A 17,449-nucleotide genomic window follows, 5' to 3' on the forward strand; every position below is an offset into this window, starting at 1 on the left:
AGTGCACTGAACTACGCAAAAAAAGAAAAATAGAAACTGAATGGTCCAACATTAAAAACGTAACACTGAATAGCGTGTTACATCCATGGCGTGGTGGTTAAGTGATCACGATGCCGGACTGTGAAGTGGACGAGTCATGTTCTGAACCATTTCGTGCCATTTATTTTTATTTTTTCCCCAACTTTATGAACTGTCTGTCTGACCAGTGAAATGTTTGCACTCTATCTGGAGTACTGGCATTTGTCATACTATACAATGATTGTAAACCATATTTCCATGTGGTAAGAATACATTAAAGTCACATGATTGTAAAGCATATGTCCATGTGGTATGAATACATTAAAGTCACAAATAAATGTCATGAATAGTGAGAGCAGGCGAGATACCACGTAAAAGTCCCATAGAAACGTAAATAATAAATAAATCGATGTGAACTATGTTATAACAAGAGTTAAATCTTCCTAAACAGATCCTTTAGGCAACAGCCTTGCCACAGTGGATACACCGGTTCCCGTAAGATCACCGAAGTTAAGCGCTGTCGGGCGTCGTCGGCGCTTGGATGGGTGACCATCCAGGCCATGCGCTGTTGCAGTTTTTCGGGGTGCACTCAGCCTCGTGATGCCATTTGAGGAGCTACTCTACCGAATGGTAGCGGCTTCGGTCAAGAGTACCATCTTACGACTGGGAGAGCGGTGTGCTGACCCCATGCCTCTCCTATCTGCATCCTCCACCGAGGATGACACGGCTGTCGGATGGTCCCGGTAGGCCACTCGTGGCCTGAAGACGGAGTACAAGATCCTTTAGGGATCAGGTCATGGGGTGGTGGAGGCAGGGTGGGCAAGGGTCGCAACCTGAGGCCAGACCACAATGTCTCCTCCATCCCATTCCTGTGGATGTGGTCCAAGAGACGAAATGGTTTTTTATTACTTATTAGATGAATTTTTGTTATTGTTTTTTTGCATTTTATAGGTGCAAAGCACAACATACCGAACTAAAGGTGCCATTCAACACAACCAAACATAAAACAGCTCCCAAGGCCGACTAGATTTAAAGAATTCGCTAGCAAAATTGAAGAGATACCCTGCAATGGTCCAGTTGGCTTGTATCCAGGTGAGCTTCTCACTAATTTAGAAACGGTATATAGCCCCTGAGTACATCACGCATGAATGTAAGTTCCTGAACGTTGAACTATCTTCTTATTTCATTTCTCGGTACTAGAACATTTAAGCTAGCCGCAGGGTCCGTGAATAACAAACCCAAGTAATAGGAAAAACATGTTCAATATTTCACGTGTCGCCGCAGGATCACATGTTGCCCTTCTAGTGCGTTCCAGAAGACTATGACGTACTTGTCATCGCTCCGATACAGATAATTCGTCGCCATCCCCTTTATCCGGTTTACGACGTTTGCCCTGGTGGTGGGAAAGTATACTTTGTCCAGGAACAATATGTCGTCAACTTTGATCGCTGTGTGCGCCGTACGCCAGAAAAGGGCCCCCATTTTCCTCTTTAGAAGCCAATAGTATCGTAGCTAATTTTAAAGAGGAGGTCAGCACTCACGAATTGTCTGAAGGCTGACTGCAGTTGTGACGCGATCGTGGCGAGCAACGGCAGTATGTATGCCGAATAACATATTTTTGGTGACAAAGAGACGTCGGAAATTTGCGCGCTGGAACATATCTGTGGCGTGCAGTGCGTGTCTTCGTACCACTGCGCAAATCTGTCGCAGTAGATGTCGATTATTATCCTCCGCTGTACGTTGTATGTATCCAAGGAACACTAGTCCCAAACAATTGAGAATGGTGACCTGTTCTGCTATTCCTAGTGGCAGCCCTGTGCCCACTTTGATACATCGGGTCTTTCCTAGGTTAATGATTCTACCCGCTACCTTTCCATACTACTGAAGCCATCCAAGCGCCACTTGGATTTTTTCTCCTCGGTTCACCAAATTGTTCAAATGGCTTTGAGCACTATGGGACTTAACTTCTGAGGTCATCAGTCCCCCTAGAACTTAGAACTACTTAAACCTAACTAACATAAGGACATCACACACATCCACGCCCGAGGCAGGATTCGAACCTGCGACCGTACCAGTCGCGCGGTTCCAGACTGTAGCGCCTAGAACGGCTCGGCCACCAAGGCCGGCCACTTGAGCAAAAGGACGACGTCGTCGGAGTATGGGCGGCATTGGAAAGAGGCGGTCGGTCGTTGGACTCCTTCAAGGCGCCATCGGAGGCCGTGCAGTGCAGGTTCAAGAACGATCGCAAATAAGATGGCCGATAGGGGGCAATTATGCCGCACTGAGCACTGGATCGTGATACGTTCTAAGCTATTACAGTTCAACAAGACTGTATAGTGCTCCCTATGAATCAACCTCAAGGTCGTGTCCACGAACGTAACGGGGATTCCCATCCGCTCCATGAACGCGCGAAGCGTGATCGAAATCCACTGCCAGTAGGGGCCCTCTTACTCTACAAGCCGACATCAATGCTATGCCATCCCTGCATGCCCCTAGCGCTGTGTGTATATTGATCTTCCCACCTAGACAAGTTTGATCTAAATGTATTTAGACCTTTATCGCCGCCTGAAGATGGTCACGAAGAAAACGTGCGAAGATTTTGTAGCCTCCGTTTAATAATGTAAAGGGCGGTAGTTTTGTGGTCTACAATCCTCATTTGGTTTTGGAACGGCTGTCATGACTTGTTTAACGCCCCACACTTCAGGGCAGATCATCTATGGTGATTGTAGCCAGAAGGCCGTCCATTTCAGTGGGATGCTCGGCCGCTGGCATTTTGCGAAGCACGTCTGCTCTGTCCAGATGGTCTTCCGCATAAAAACTGCAATAGTGGAATATCCTTCCGTAACGTGGTACGCGATCCGTCGGCCATTTCGACATCCTGTATAAGTGTACGTCGCCGCTGCCTCCTTTCTCTCACTATATACGCACACCCGAAAGTTCCAGAACCTGTACAGAAAAAACTGGAATAGAGATCAACCAACATAAACATCATTTCCGCCCTTTTTATTGCTCACAAAATCTCACATTGCATGTTGTATCACCGTAGAGCGAGACCTTCAGAAGTGATGATCCTGATTGCTGTACACACAGATAACTCTAGTACCCAGTAGCAAGTCCTCTTGCCTGTATTAGTCGCGGTATACTATCCACAAAGCGCTGTTGGTCCAGATTGTCCTATTCCTCAACTGCGAATCGCCGTAGACCCCTTAGAGTGGTTGGTGCGTCACGTCGTTCATAAACAGCACGTTTCAATCTATCCCAGGCATGTTCGATAGCTTTCATGTCTGGAGAACATGCTGGCCACTCTAGTCGAACGATGTCATTATCCTGCAGGAAGTTATTCACAAGATGTGCACGATGGGGCGCGAATTCTCGTCCATGAAGACGAATGCCTCTCAAATATGCTGCCGATACGGTTGCACTGTCGGTCGGAGGATGGCATTCATGTATCGTACAGTCGTTACGGCGCCTTCCATGACCACCAGTGGCGTACGTTGGCCCTACATAATGCCACCCCAAAACAGCAGGGAACCTGCACCTTGTTGCACTCGCTGGGCTGTATGTGTGTAAGGCGTTCCACCTGACCAGGTTGCCTCCAAACACGTCTCTGACGATTGTCTGGTTGAAGGCATATGCGACATTCATCAGTGAAGAGAACGTGATGCCACTCCTCAGCGGTCCATTCGGCTTGTTCTTGGGCCCATCTGTACCGCGCTGCAAGGTGTCGTGGTTGCAAAGATGGACCTCGAAATGAAGTTGCGCATCATGCAGCCTATTGCACACAGTCTGAGTCTTAACTCGACGTCCTGTGGCTGCATGAAAGCATTATTCAACAAGGTGGCGTTGCTGTCAGGGTTCCTCGGAGCCGTAATCCGTAGGTAGCGGGTATCCACTGCAATAGTAGCCCTTGGGCGGCCTGAGCAAGGTATGCCATCGACTGTTCCTGTCTCTCTGTATCTCCTCCATGTCCGAACAACACCGCTTTGGTTCACTCCAAGCCGCCTGGACACATCCCTTGTTGAGAACCCTTCCTGGCAGAAATTAATAATGCGGACGCTATCGAACCGCAGTATTGACCGTCTAGGCATGATTGAACTACAGACAACACGAGCCGTGTACCTCCTTCCTGGTGGAGTGACTGGAACTGATCGGTTGTCGGACCCCCCCCCACCCCCCCCTACGGCTGATAGGCGCTGCTCACGCATGGTTGTTTACGTCTTTGGGCGGGTTTAGTGACATTTATGAGAAGTCAAAGGGACTCTGTCTGTGATATAATATCCACAGTCAACGTCCATCTTCAGGACTTTTGGAAACCGGATTGATGCATAATTTTTCTTTGATGTGTGCAGTTAATGATGGCCATTCGTTGTTTAATCCATCGAACATCCTCGCGCGTACTAACTCCTAGCATCTTCACTGCCGAAGACGCAGCGGTTGTGCTCTGATACATTGGGCAGCCTGCTGACGGTCGAGAAACATTGGCTACGTCGCCAGTTCGCGTAGGCCTTTGACACAAAATTCGTAAGTCGCCCGTTGCCAGTGTGACTTATCTTGGCCTTGTCGTGTGGAAGTTCTGCGTAAAATCGGTTTGACTCAGCAGAGGCATCATTTAAGCGTTGAATCGTATGAACGTTGATGCCGTGGACACTGACGCCACGTGTCTTCAATCTCCCGTTCTACATCTAAATCTACATGGATACTCTGCAAATGACATTTAAGTGCCTGGCAGAGGGTTCATCGAACCACCTTCACGATTGTCTATTATTCCAATCTTGTATAGCGCGTGGAAAGAACGAACACCTATATCTTTCCGTACGAGCTCTGATTTCCCTTATTTTATCGTGGTGATCGTTTCTCCCTATGTAGGTCGGTGTCAACAAAATACTTTCGCATATGGAGAAAGCTGGTGATTGGAATTTCGTGAGAAGATTCCGTCGCAACGAAAAACGCCTTTCTTTTAATGATGTCGAGCCCAAATCCTGTATCATTTCTGTGTTACTGTCTTCCATATCTCGCTGCCCTTGTACTCCGTCAGTCCTATCTGGTAAGGATCCCACACCGTGCAGCAATATTCTAAAAGAGGAAGGACAAGCGTGGTGTAGGCAGTCTCCTTAGTAGGTCTGTTACATTTTCTAAGTGTCCTGCCAATAAAACGCAGTCTTTGGTTATCCTTCCCCACAACATTTTCTATGTTTTCCTTCCAATTTAAGTTCTTCGTAATTGTAATACCTACGTATGTAGTTGAATTTACGGCCTTTAGATTAGACTGATCTATCTTGTAGCCTAAGTTTAACGGATTCCTTTTAGCACTCATGTGGATGAGTTATTTAGGGTTAACTGTCAATTTTCGCACCATTCAGATAGCCTCTCTTTTCTAAATCGTTTTGTAATTTGTTTTGATCTTCTAGTGACATTAACTGCAAACAACCTAAGACGGCTATTGTTACCCAAATCGTTTATATAGATAAGGAAAAGCAAAGAGCCTATAACAGTACCTTGAGGAACGCCAGAAATCACGTCTGTTTTACTCGATGACTGTCGGTCAGTTACTACGAACTGTGACCTCTTTGACAGGAAATCACAAATCCAATGACATAACTGAGACGATATTCCATAAGCACGCAATTTCACTACAAGCCACTTGAGTGGTACAGTGTCAAAATCCAGAAATATGGAATCGATCTGAAATTCCTAATCAATAGCACTCACCACTTCGTGTGAATAAAGACCTAGTTGTGTTTCACAAGAACGATGTTTTCTAAACCGATGTTGACCGTGTGTCAATAGTTTTCTTCGAGGTTAAGAGTTCTCATGCCGCAAGTGAGTAACGTTGAGCTTCCGTGGCCCCCTTCTTCGTAATGTCTTTTGTCGTGACCGAGCGACAGTGGAGATGTAAGCCTGGTGGTCAATAAAGGCTCTAGGCCACACCTTGACAGCCGGCGTCAAACGTCGCCGTGCGTAGCACATGTGACACGTACACCATGTCTAGCCGACTGGATAAATGGCTTGGAAAGTACGTACATCCGCCGCTGTCACCTTGCGTCGTTTCCCGTGTGTCATGCAGTGCGTCTCTAGCGCCGGGCAAGGGAGGAAGTGTAGGCGTTGCTCCTCGGGCCACACTCACCGCCGAGAATGTAATTCTCCTGACGTCCTTGAAAGAGCGGTGACACTCCCTCTGTGTGGAAGGTTGTGCGTTCGTGTCTTCGTCGAGCCAGACGGCGCGTAAACATTCTCCAAGCGGGCATCCAGTACAGTCAGGGAAATACTGTGGTGTCACCGCCAGACACCACACTTGCTAGGTGGTAGCTTAAATCGGCCGCGGTCCATTTAGTACATGTCGGACCCGCGTGTCGCCACTGTGTAATCGCAGACCTAGCGCCACCACCAAGGCAGGTCTCGTGATACGAGAGAGCACTCGCCCCAGTTGTACGAGAACCTAGCTACCGCCCAGTTGTACGAGAACCTAGCTACCGCCCAGTTGTACGAGAATCTAGCTACCGCCCGGTTGTACGAGAGCCTAGCTACCGCCCAGTTGTACGAGAACCTAGCTACCGCCCAGTTGTACGAAGCCTTTCTCTCATTAGCCGAGAGACCGAATAGCCATCAGCCAAGTTAATGGCTACGAACTAGCAAGGCGCCATTTGTATCCGTGCCTATAGCTTACGAGTATTCAAGAGAGATGTATTCCAAGGACTAATAAAAAGATAAGTAATACGCATCTACATACTTTTCTTCTTATTCATTTATAAGTTCTCATGTTCCAGACTTCACGCCCGTCTGCTTTAGCCGTGCGTGCCCTATCGGCTACAGCGTTAGTCTAGCATTCCTTTTCAGCCATCTAACTTCACGGTGTCGGCCCAGCTACCGACACAACAAATACCACAAATCGATGGTTAGTGTTCCACACCTTCCGCCACTATTCCTTTTCGTAACAGTACAGTTGTGCCACCGCTAGCGTCGTAACCTGTTAAACGAACTCAGGTGTCAGGTCAGAGGGGTGTTCTGAACAGAATTTCGACACAAAGCAGCTCAATAGGCTGTAAAGTGGAAGGGGTAGGCTAGCAATAGAACAGTGCATCACCATTGACTAGACACTCATTTATTGAACACATAAGTCAGGTATTACCCAAAAGGAACAATCAGTGCAACTTTCAAAATAATATTTTTTTCCTTTAAGTCACTCAAACATTTAAACAGGCAAATAGCAATCATTTAACTGAAAGCCTCTTAAGACAGCATGACTAGAAAATTTGAATGATTAGTTAAAATCATATTTAAATAGGCTCTGACCGAGCATACATTTTAAAACGAAATACTTCCTTTAAGGAACCAGCGATCAGAATTAATTCCATAATCCTCAACAACCATATTATATCCAAGACATTTAAGATTAAACAGTAATATATCATCAGAGAACTAGAGTCCCAAGTTTTAAGTAGCACGTTTTAGATGGACTCCACTGCAACAGTACAATACAACTCCCTCAGAGGATCTCCCCACACAGGAAGTTATTGCTGCAATCGACAAGATATATCAACATCATTCCATGTACAGACCTAAAAGAAACTAAAAGCTCTCTTAAGTTTGGTACAGTTAATTCCCTTTCAACATAACATACATCACAAATCTAGCCCTCGAACGGCACGGACACCCCGCAATTTAGCACGCGAAAAACTACAGCGATGCACTCATCACGTATCCTTACAAAATCAAAGAACAGAGAGCCGGCTCCCCAATAGCGGAACATTTAACCACGCACAGCGTGCGGGTTTGGTTCAAATGGTTCAAACGGCTCTGAGCACTATGGAACTTAACATCTGTGGTCATCAGTCCCCTAGAACTTAGAACTACTTAAACCTAACTAACCTAAGGACGTCACACACATCCATTCACGAGGCAGGATTCGAACCTGCGACCGTAGCGGTCACGCAGTTCCAAACTGAAGCGCCACACCGGCCGGCCGTGCGGGTTTGTGGGATACTGATCTCGCCCTTAACCTCAACACCAGTTCAAATACTAGTTAGCCTACAATTCTGAACCACCGTACACATTCCTTCAGTTACTGCATAGAAAGCCAATGTGATAGGCAGACAGACCAGCATATGATAAAAGCTTAAGCAATTTCCTTACTAGACAACCCTTATGAATAGTAGCTGTAATTTTTTTTTTTAAACGTGAGCACACCCACGATCAAAAGACAAACAACGCCAATCATGACAGTAGCAAATAAGAAAGTAGCAATGGTAACTTCTGCTTGGATTGGCTAAAAATCAGCGCGTAATTTAACACACCGGAGAACAGTCTTTACAACATAACCATCAATACAACAGCAAATTACTCACGCGTGTACTCCCCCACGATTTCGATTCGCAAAGCAATAGACAAAACGTGGAGAACGTATCACTTAGACCAACATAATGGTGCTCCCTCAGTTATCCCAAATAACTGACTCCCTTAATTGCACAGCAAAGAATCAGACCTAATGAAACGACCACAGTTTTCGCCTCTAAATTGTCACAGTACAAGTGAGACTCAATCACAAATGTAATTTTACATCACCAGTTCCCATATAGTCAATACAAGCTCCTGATTTTCACCCGTTTGTAACGGCAGACAGCAACATCGTACGGAAAAGAGCGTAGACACAAGCTCTTACCAATTCTCTTCTCCGAAAGCAGCCACCGCAACTCTCGGGAACCACTGGGACATCCAATGAAAAAATCGTTACTCCTTCACACAAATTACAGGGCGCCCGCTTCCCGCTGCTTTGTACGGCGCCTTCCGTTCAGGGCCAACTTGTATATCTCCATGCGATAGGTCCGGTCCCACACTCGCTGCGTCAACCGTCTTCCACCACGTCCCGGAGCACACCCCCCACAGGACCTCGCCTCGTTACTCCTCGAGTAGGCCCCACAGGGCGCTGCTTACCGCCCTGAGCGTGACAGGAAAGATAAACCACCAGAATGGCACTATCGATATGAGCCGCCACGGCTCACGAACCTGTTAAAACTCAACTGGGGCATCGTTTCGTACCTCCTGCATAAAAACTATGATGACGTCTGCTCGCGGAGTATCTTGCAGCATTTCGATCTTTACTGGGGCACCAATACCATTAATGTTAACTGTACCAATACGGTAGAAGTGTGACAACGTATCGGTTGTGCATTGCTAGATCGTCACTCACGAGCGAATCGGTTGTCTATGGAGCATTCTGCGGCCACACGACGCCGCCGTAGACAAGCTTCCCTCCCGACTCGTTGTCCGTGGCAGCCAATGACGGAGCGTGGACCTCCTTCATCTCACCAGTTTGGCCCATTTCTTGTGTCGAGTCTCCTAGTGGGCCGAGCGGTTCTAGGCGCTTCAGTCCGGAACCGCGCAGCTGCTACCGTGGCAGGTTCGAATCCTGCCTTGGGCATGGATGTGTGTGATGTCCCTAGGTTACATAGGTATAAGTAGTTCTAAGTCTAGGGGACTGATGATCTCAGATGTTAAGTCCCATAATGCTTCGAGCCATTTGAACCATTTGACCTCCTAATGAATTGACGAGGACTGTCCATGTTGACGGACGTTCATGTTCAGGTGGTCATGCTGCATAGCTGTATCAATTGCATCTGTTTGGTATTATGGCTCCTCCACGGTCTGTAGCACAGACGTTATGGGTGTGACGTCGTCCTGGCCGTCGATGGAAACGAATCATGAATAGTCCCACTGTCTTGTTCGTTTTCTCGTTGGTGCTGTTGGTCTTCTGTGGACAGCCGCTGCTTCTTTCGCTTCTTCGACGACCGCTGTTTTCGTAGTCGTGCCTCGACGATGCTGAGGTATGCTGTTCTGTGCGATCCTTTAGCGAATCCGCATCCATATCTGAATGTGGGTTCGACTGCTCGACTGGAGCGTGGAAGGACTACGGCACCGCAGCTGTTGTGGGGCGTCTGGCTGACGGCGTGGCATCATCTGCACCGTCAGTGAAGTGGGATCGGGGGAGGTAGTCGTAAATTCGATGGGCGCGTCGCCCACGTGCCCACGTGCCCACGTCGTTCCGTAGCGCTTCCTCGTTCGTAAGAGGCACCAATGTCATCTGCTGTGGTGGGTGCTGGGTGTTCCGAGATCGGTGCGGCATGGCCCTCTTGAACGAAGCCAGAGCAGGTTTTCGGTTGACCATCGTATGTAACAATGTCTCGACGTCCACTTATTGAAAAGTAAGATAGTAGGTGCTTCCGGAGTTCAGTTCTTATTTGGCGCACTCCGTTGAGTACGGGATATGGATTACGTCTCGAAGCTGGTCCACTTCTCTGCAGTATGATTAAGGACCGTGCCATATTGGCGAAGTGTTGCGATAACCGTGTCCGCAGAAACTTCGAACGGAAGTTCGAATACACGTACCGTTCAACTCTGAGACCACCATGATCAACAGAAACCACACCCACGTTCCCGTCGGCGTGGCAAAAACTGTAGTCGTCGGTGGATCGAAGAATGAGTCTGTCGTACGCTGCGGCGGCCGCTGTGGCCGAGCTGTTTTAGGCACTTCAGTCCAGAACTGCGCTGCTGCTACTGTCGCAGGTTCGAATCCTGCCTTGGGCATGGATGTGTGTGATGTCCTTAGGTTAGTTAGGTTTCCACTAATTCTGACAGGGTACCGGGGGGAGGGTTTCCATTATAAAATAAATCGTAGGGTATTGCCTGATCTTTCTCAGGTAAGCTTCTACCAGTCTTTCCACTATTGTGTAAGGAATTCGTGTTAGTATTTTGCAACTATGATATATTGAATTGTTAGTTGGGCTGTCTTCACACCTGTTAGCAACTGCTTTCTTCGTAACTGCAATTACTACATTGTTCTTGAAGTCTGAGGCTATTTTGCCTGTCTCATGGAGCTTGCACACCAGATGGAAGAGTTTCGCCATGGCTGGCTTTCCAGAGGCTATCAGTACTTCTGAGACTATCGTCCACTCCCGGGGCCTTGTTTCGGGTTAGACCTTTCGAAACTCTGTCAAATTCTTCTCACATATCACATCTTCCATCTCATCTTCATCTACGTCCACTTCCTTTTCTATAGTATTGCTTCGAGTTCGTCTTGTAAAGACCCTCTAGATACATCTTCTGCCTTTCAGTTTTCCCTTTCTTGCTTACGAGTAGTTGTCCATCTGAGCTCTTGATACTCATACAGTTGCTTCTCTTTTCCCCAAAGGCCTCTTTAACTTTCCTATCAGCAGTATCTATCTTTCGCCTGCTAAAATATGATTCCATATACTTACATTTGTCCTCTACTCATCCTCGCTTAGCCATTTTGCACTTCCTATCAAACTGATTTTTTAAACGTTTGTATTCTCTTTCGCCTGCTTCATTTGATACATTTTTATATTTTCGTCTTTCATCAGTTAAATTCAATATCTCTTGTGTTACCCAAGGTTTCTACTAGACCTTGTCTTTTTAAGTATTTGATCCTCTGCTGTCTCTACTATTTTATCACTTATAGGTACCCATTCGTCTTCTACTGAATTTCTTTTCTCTGTTCTAGACAAGTGTTGCCTAATGCTCCTCTTAAACTCTCAAGAATCTGTAGTTCTTTCGATTTATCCAGGTCCCATCTTCTTAACTTTCTTTCAATTTCTTCACTTTTAATCAAGTGTGGTGCTTAAATCTCTGTCTAACAATTATATAATAAATCTGAAACTATCTGGTGTCTTCATGCAGCTTCCAGACATACAACTTTCTTTTACAGATCTTAAACCAAGTGTTAGCGATGATTAAATTATGATCTTTGCAAAATTCTGCCAGGCGGCTTCCTGTATCATTCTTTTCGCCAAGTCTATATTTATCTACTATTTTTCATTCTCTTGCCTTTCTACTATTGAATTCCAGTCCCCAATCACAAATTTTCGTCTTCTTTAACTATCTGAATAATTTCCTTTATCTCATCATAAATTTCTTCAATCTGGTCGTCAGCAGTGGAGCTAGCTGGGATAAAAATTTGTAGAAATAATTCAAAAGCCAAGATCATTTAAATACTGTTTCATCACACTAAAGGTGCCATCATCGGATCTGATGTGGTGATGCCGACCGTTGTTTGTCGAGCAGCGGTCATGTACGAAATAGTTTTATCTTGTAACTTCGGTTTTACATATCTTATGGAAAAGAATGACCATGAGAGCAGTTGTTCTTTAATTTTATTTCTACGACAGTGACTTTATATCAGCTGGTCTGCCTCATGTATCGTTATATCCAAATTGTTTATAAATTCAGATCCTATGGTGGCACCTTTAGGGTGTTGAGACCGATTATCTAGTAAACACTATTTAAGCGATTTGGCCTTTGAATTATTTCTACAACAGAGTTATCGCCCCACTACGCACTATGTGTTCACTGCAAAATATAAATTTGTACTACTGTGGTAAACATGAGCACCGTGTCTGTCCTGGTCACGATAATGCATCCACTATGCTACTAGTAGTAGCTTACCCTCATTCCTGTTTTGTGATTCATTATTAAACCCACTCCCGCATTAGGCCTATTTGACTTGTATTTAAAAACTTGTGTTCACCCGACGAGAAGTCCTGTTCCTCTTGCCATTGAAGTTCACTTAGTTCCACTGCATGTAATTCGCTTTTCAAATTTTCTAAATCGCCTGCCCGATTAATGAATCTAACATTTCACGTTCCGATCAGTAGAACGGCAGTCTTATTTCTCCTGATGACGACGTCCTCATGAGTAGTTCCCGCCAGGAGACTAAAATGGGGATCAGATTTACTTCCGGAATATTTTATCCAAGAAGACGCCCTCATCATTTAACCATGAAATAGAGCCGTATGCGCTCGGGAAAAAAATTACGGCTGTGGTTTCCCTTTGATTTCAACCTTTCGCAGTGCCAACACAGCAAGACCGTTTTGGTAGATCTTACAAGACCAGATCAGTCGATCATCCTGACTGTTACTGTTGTGGCGTAACAAGCTAGTTACGCCACACTGAGAAGGGAGCGTACACACACGCCGACTGGCGTCAAGTCTGGAACAGGATACGTTATGACTGCTATCAAGAAAATACGTAGCTTTGGAATATACTTAACTTTATTCTTTGTTGGTTTACAACGTTCTTCTTGAGACATTTATACGATAACTCTCAAACTAGGTAAGGCTAATGGCGCCTCTCGGCAAATGAGAGGAAGGCTTCGTCCGTATTGTCGCTAGCAATGTCGTCCGTACAACTGGGGCGAGTGCTAGTCCGTATCTCGAGACCTGCCTTGTGGTGGCGCTCGGTCTGCGATCACACAGTGGCGACACGCGGGTCCGACATGTACTAAATGGACCGCGGCCGATTTAAGCTACCACCTAGCAAGTGTGGTGTCTGGCGGTGACACCACAGTTACCCCTTCAACTACTTAAAAGACTGCTGCCCCTCTTCATGAACCACACGTCTGTCTGTCCGCTCAACAGATACCCCTCCGTCGTTGTTGCATCTAAGGTACGGCTATCTGTATCGATGAGGCACGCAAGTCTCTCCACCGACGGCAATGTACTGGGTCATGTAATCAAACATTAACTGCAGCCTGACCAAGACAGACTAGCTTTCAGTATCTCAAAAGGTCACTCGCAACGGGTGGCAAACGGACTTCATTCTTGACCGACAGCATACCCATCCCTGTGCTTGGAAAGCACCTTCTTGCAACATTAAATTTCCAGTAACTCTCCCAATTTGTATTACATCTACTTCTTGATTGTTTTTCCTACAATAGACAAAGTTTTAAAGACAATAGTGGTTATATTTTGTGTATCTGTTCCAACAAACTCTCCCAGTAATTTTTTCCTACATAGCCCTTTGAGCAGTTCATTTTCCTTTGAGCTGCAGCTTTCGTAGTGGCTGTACAATTCTACAACACCTTAATTCCCTTGAAATTTGGTACACCATAATCAATTTACGATCATTTGGGCACCGACCTCTGAAATATTTTTAGAGCTCCATCTGACTCTCTACCTCCATTGTGATCATAATTCTTAAAACACTGATGTTCAATTGTTCAATATGTCCTTCAGTGTCACCATGGCACATGCGGCAGTACTTTTAGATAAGCACTCAACATCAACAACTTTTCAATTCTCCAGAGAAGTAGCACTTACAACACCACTCAAGGAACGATGTCCTCGATGTTCCCATGTCCCATCAAGTGCAACAGCAATGTCCCTGGTTCCACTAATATTTACAGTTTATTCTACTGCACGTTTCATAGATGCTTTAGACACAACCGCCAACGCACATAAAAGTATTTTTATGTACTTGCTGAACCTACTGGGAGGAGGAGAATGGTCCATCAAACTACAAAACGTTTGAACAGCCTTTTTGCCTTTTCCGATTGCACGGATTGCATACACTAACTTCAAATTCACATCATATGAACTATGCACAGTGTTCGAAGATATTTTCGAGGTAGATTTATTGCAGGATCTACACAGAACAACTAATTTTGACGCTAAACCCTTCCTGCTACGTTGTTGTTCAGTTATTTCCAGACGGCCTACACTATCACACTGTTTACATTTCGCCACTTCCTTTATCAAAGAAGATAAGATGCCCACAATCAACAACAACAAATCCACTACAAACAGCGTCATTGTTAACACAAAAATTTGAATCACCAGGAGGCGTGCCATGTGTGAGTTTCTTCCCTGAAGAACTGATATATAGGGTACTTTCAACAGTGTGGCTTGCTTTCTTTGTGAACTGGCTACCACGTAATATCCTTTTACTGAATTTCTTGATGCGTGGCATAGTTGGTAGTTAATGCATTCTAAAGAATATGTACTTCCACAAATATACCTGGTGATCAAAAAGTCAGTATAAATTTGAAAACTGAATAAATTACGGAATAATGTAGATAGGGAGGTACAAATTGACACACAAACTTGGAATGACATGGGGTTTTATTAGAACGAAAAAATACAATAGTTCAAAAAATGTCGGACAGATGGTGTTTCACCTGATCAGAATAGCAATAATTAGCATAACAAAGTAAGACGAAGCAACGATGATGTTCTTTACAGGAAATAATATATCCACCATCATTCCTCAACAATAGCTGTAGTCGAGCAATAATGTTGTGAACAGCACTGTAAAGCATGTCCGGAGTTATAGTGAGGCATTGGCGTCGGATGTTGTCTTTCAGTATCTGCAGAGATGTCAGTCGATCACGATACACTTGTGATTTCAGGTAACCCCAAAGCCAATAATCGCACGGACTGAGGTCTGGGGACCTGGGAGGCCAAGCATGACGAAAGTGGCGGCTGAGCACGCTATCATCACCAAACGACGCGCGCAAGAGGTCTTTCACGCGTCTAGAAATATGGGGTGGAGCGCCATCCTGCATAAACATCGTACGTTCCAGCAGGTGTTTATGCGCCAGGCTGGGGATGATGCGATTCTGTAACACATCGATGTACCTCTTACCCGTCATAGTAACAATTACACAACCAGAATCACGCATTTCCTCGAAGAAAAAAGGCCCGATAACGGTAGATGTGGTAAATCGAACCCATACCGTGACTTTCTCTTCGGGCAATGGAGTTTCCACGACAGTTCTGGGATTTTCGGTAGCCCAAATTCTTCAGTTGTGGGCGTTGACAGACCCTCGGAGCGTGAACTGAGCTTCGTCGGTCCACAACACGTTATTCAACCATTCGTCATCTTCCGCCATCTTTTGAAACGCCCACACCGCAAATGCCCTCCGCTTCACCAAATCGCCAGGTAACAAACAGTTCATGATGCCGATGGATTTTGTACGGATAGAATCGGAGGGTACGCCTCAGTGCCAACCAAACAGCAGTGCATGGAATGCCGGTGTGACGTGCGACTGCACGAGCGCTGACTTCTCCGTGCATAGACGAACCCGCTACAGTCTCCATTTCTTCCCGAAATGTTTCAGCAGCATTACGCCTTGTGATCGGTCGACCACTACGGGGTCTATCGTCTAAACAACCCGTGGCTTCGAACTTCGAAATCATTCTCGCCACAGCTGCATTTGTCAGCGGACCTTTACCCGTTCGAATTCCCTTCCTATGGCGATAGGATCGTAACTCTGAACTAGCACATTCCCCATTCTGATAACACAGCTTCACTAAAAGCGCCTTTTCAGGTAGCGTCAACATGCTGCGACTGCTGGCGCATCTGATTCTCTCTGTCATTACAGCTCCTTTTATACACGATTGTCACGCGCAGTAACTGACGTTTTGCTGTCCATGCATTGCCACTAACTACTTCCGTTGTAGTACAAGAAAATTGAATCTTGCAACCAACAAACGTAATAGGTCCTTGCAGTAACTCCTGTTGACCAGTCTCATTTGGTGTAATTGAAAATGTATCCACTTTCTTGTACACTGGAAGTGTGCTCCTCCTCCTGTGTCTTCTACGACGGTACGGCATGGCTGTGTGCTTCGTGCGGCTGCCTCGAGTCGAATGAACATGCTGCTGCCTCTAGACACAGTTATCAAGCACCATGACGTAACAACTTCCTGCCCCCACACGCGCGCACAGCGGACATTTTGTGAACAGGTTTTGTTCCAATAAAACCCCATGACATTCCAAGCATGTGTGTCAGTTTTTACCTCTCGATCTACATTATTCCGTGGTTTGTTAAGTTTTCAAATTTGTACTGACTTTTTGGTCACCCGGTATGTAGCACTTGGGCAACAAACATTCAGTAACACGTGAACAAACTGCTTCAACGGAACAAAAGTAAATACTAGCAAAGATAATCATTTACAGACACTAGAAACGCGTACTGTTACCAACATATACAATGTGTCATACGTATAATCGCTGGAAACAGAAAGTTCACAGTTCTTTTCGGAATAATACTGGTTTCTGTAACAGAAATGAAGGGGACGTTGCAGAATACATCACCGTAACTATAAAATTTGGTTTATACAGGTCATTTTTCATTTGAAGCCCTATAATGTATGCATCAATGTAATCAAGAAAGATTACAGACTTTAATAAATTCATAAATAATTTCGATTTTTCCACCATTTATAAGTACCCTGTATCCTTAATACACTATGCGTATCGCATGGCTGCAGCACCACCAGGTATAATTCATTCACGTGGTTGGCAGAGTCCCTAAAGCTTGAGATTGTCAGTCTGTCAACTTGTGGCGTGGCTGGGTTTGCTTTTGCTGTGTAGGCTGCAATTTAGAAATTCACCTACATCAGAACGGCGTCTGCCTGATGTCCCTTCACTCGGCAACATAGATACTTACAAGATGATCTAAAAGCTGCGTTAATAAAAAACACCATCTAATATCTACAATTACTGAGACTACGCAACTCTAGTAATGAAATAAAGTTGTGTAGAAAACCTGTCAATAAAAAATTTATCGAACGGTAAGATAATAGATTGGCCTCTGGAAAATAATGCCCGAAATTTCCCCACAAAATTTTTTATTTCTTCTTAT

Source organism: Schistocerca piceifrons, chromosome 7 (assembly GCF_021461385.2).
Source record: "Schistocerca piceifrons isolate TAMUIC-IGC-003096 chromosome 7, iqSchPice1.1, whole genome shotgun sequence".
Classification (NCBI taxonomy): Eukaryota; Metazoa; Arthropoda; class Insecta; order Orthoptera; family Acrididae; genus Schistocerca; species Schistocerca piceifrons.